This window comes from Penaeus japonicus, unplaced genomic scaffold, assembly GCF_977035675.1.
Source record: "Penaeus japonicus unplaced genomic scaffold, GWHDUDI00000001_assembly GWHDUDI00000038, whole genome shotgun sequence".
Lineage (NCBI taxonomy): Eukaryota > Metazoa > Arthropoda > Malacostraca > Decapoda > Penaeidae > Penaeus > Penaeus japonicus.
The window spans coordinates 24163995-24167128 of NW_028234440.1; positions in this window are offsets into that span (position 1 = coordinate 24163995).

The following is a 3134-nucleotide window of genomic DNA, read 5'->3' on the forward strand; positions in this document are numbered from 1 at the left end:
GAGACAGAGCAACAGTGGGAGAGAGAGCAACAGTGAGAGAGACCAACAGTGAGAGAGACCAACAGTGTGAGACAGAGCAACAGTGGGAGAGAGAGCAACAGTGAGAGAGAGAACAACAGTGAGAGATAGAGAACAAAAGTTTGAAAGAGCAACAGTGAGAGAGAGAGCAACATTAAGAGAGAGAAAGAAAGAGAGAGAGAGAGAAAGAAAGAGAGAGAGAGAGAGCAACAAAGAGAGAGAGAGAGGAGAGAGAGAGCAACATTGGGAGAGAGAGCAACAGTGAGAGAGAGAAACAAAGAGAGAGAGAGAGCAACAGTGAGAGAGAGAGCAACAGTGAGAGAGAGAGCAACAGTAAGAGAGAGCAACAGTGAGAGAGAGAGCAACAGAGAGAGAGAGAGCAACAGTGAGAGAGAAGAGGGAGGAAGGAGAGGAGAACAACAAGAGAGAGAGAGAACAGTAGGAAGAGAGAGCAACAGTGAAAGAGAGAAGCAGGTGAGAGAAGAAAAGTGAGAAAACAAAGTGAGGAGAAGCAAAGGATAAAAGAGAACAGTGGGAGAGAGAGCAACAGGAGAGAGGGGGAGCAACAGGGGAGAGAGAGCAACAGTGAGAAGAGAGGAACAAGGAGAGGAGAGAGAGCAACAGTGAGAGAGAGAGAGAAACAGTGAGAGAGAGAGAGCAAGTGTGGGAGAGAGAGCAACAGTGAGAGAGAGAGAACAGTGAGAGAGAGAGATCAACAGTGAGAGAGAGAGCAACAGTTAGAGAGAGAGCAACAGTGAGAGAGAGAGCAACAGTGGGAGAGAGAGCAACAGTGAGAGAGAGAACAACAGTGGGAGAGAGAACAACAGTGAGAGAGAGAGCAACAGTAAGAGAGAGAGCAATAGAGAGAGAGAGAGAAAGCAACAGAGAGAGAGAGAGAAAAAAAGTGAGAGAGAGCAACAGAGAGAGAGAAACAGTGAGAGAGAGAGCAAGTGTGGGAGAGAGAGCAACAGTGAGAGAGAGAGACACAGAGAGAAAGAGAGATCAACAGTGAGAGAGAGAGCAACAGTTGGAGAGAGAGCAACAGTGAGAGAGAGAGCAACAGTAAGAGAGAGCAACAGTGAGAGAGAGAGCAATAGTGGGAGAGAGAGCAACAGTGAGAGAGAGAGCAACAGTAGATGAGAGAGAGCAACAGTAGATGAGAGAGCAACAGTGAGAGAGAGAGCAATAGTGGGAGAGAGAGCAACAGTGAGAGAGAGAGTGCACATGAAGAGAGAGCAAAGATGGAGAGACAGGCAACGTGGAGAGAGAGCAACAAGAGAGAGAGAGCAACAGTGAGAAGAGAGAGCAACAGTGAGAGAGAGCAACAGAGAGAGAGAGCGACATGGAGAGAAAGAGCAACAGTGAGAGAGGAGCAACAGTGGAGAGAGAGCAACAGTGGGAGAGAGAGAACATGAGAGAGAGAGCACAGTGAGAGAGAGAGCAACAGTGAAGAGAGAGCAACAGTGAGAGAGAGAGCAAAGTGGGAGAAGAGACAACAGTGAGAGAGAGAACAGAGAGAGGAGAGAGAGAGAGAGGTCAACAGTGGAGAGAAGAGAGCAACAGTAGAGAGAGAGAGCAATAGTGAGAGAGAGAGAAACACACAGAGAGAGAGAGAAGAACAGTGAGAGAGAGCAACAGAGGAGAGAAGAGAGAGAAAGTGGAGAGAGAGAGAACAGTGAGAGAGAGAGCAATGGGAGAGAGAGCAACAGTGAGAGAGAGAAACAGTAGATGAGAGAGCAACAGTGAGAGAGAGCAACAGTGGAGAGAGAGAGCAACAGTGAGAGAGAGGCAACAGTAGAAGAGAGAGGAACAGAGAGAGAGAGAGAGAGAGAGAGAGCAACAGTGAGAGAGAGCAACAGTGAGAGAGAGAGAGAGAGAGAGCAACAGTGAGAGAGAGAGCAACAGTGAGAGAGAGAGCAACAGTGAGAGAGAGAGCAACAGTGGGAGAGAGAGACACAGTGAGAGAGAGAGCAACAGTGAGAGAGAGAGAGCAACAGTGGGAGAGAGAGAGCAACAGTGAGAGAGAGAGCAACAGTGAGAGAGAGAGTAACAGTGAGAGAGAGAGAGAGATACAGTGAGAGAGAGCAACAGTGTGAGAGAAGAACAGTGAGAGAGAGAGCAACAGTGAAAGAGAGAGAGCAAGAGTAAGAAAGAGCAACAGTGGGAGAGAGAGCAACAGAGAGAGAGAGCAACAGTGGGAGAGAGAGCAACAGTGAGAGAGAGAGCAACAGAGAGAGAGAGCAACAGTGGGAGAGAGAGCAACAGTGAGAGAGAGAGCAACAGTGGGAGAGAGAGCAACAGTGGGAGAGAGAGAAACAATGAGAGAGAGAGCAACAGTGGGAGAGAGAGCAACAGTATGAGAGAGAGCAACAGTGAAAGAGAGAGCAACAGTGGGAGAGAGAACAACAGTGAGAGAGAGAACAACAGTGGGAGAAAGAGCAACAGTGAGAGAGAGAGCAACAGTAAGAGAGAGAGCAATAGAGAGAGAGAGAGAGAAAGCAACAGAGAGAGAGAGAAAAAAAAGTGAGAGAGAGCAACAGAGAGAGAGAAAGAGAGAGAATAGTGAGAGAGAGAAACAGTGAGAGAGAGAGCAAGTGTGGGAGAGAGAGCAACAGTGAGAGAGAGAGAACAGTGAGAGAGAGAGACACAGAGAGAGAGAGAGATCAACAGTGAGAGAGAGAGCAACAGTTAGAGAGAGAGCAACAGTGAGAGAGAGAGCAACAGTAAGAGAGAGAGGAACAGAGAGAGAGAGAGAGAGAGAGAGAGAGCAACAGTGGAAGAGAGAGCAACAGTGAGAGAGAGAGCAATAGTGGGAGAGAGAGCAACAGTGAGAGAGAGAGCAACAGTAGATGAGAGAGCAACAGTGAGAGAGAGAGAGCAACAGTGAGAGAGAGTGCAACAGTGAGAGAGAGAGAGCAACAGTGAGAGAGAGAGCAACAGTGACAGAGAGAGCAACAGTGAGAGAGAGAGCAACAGTAGATGAGAGAGCAACAGTGATAGAGAGAGCAACAGTGGGAGAGAGAGCAACAGTAAGAGAGAGAGGAACAGAGAGAGAGAGAGAGAGAGAGAGAGCAACAGTGGAAGAGAGAGCAACAGTGAGAGAGAGAGCAATAGTG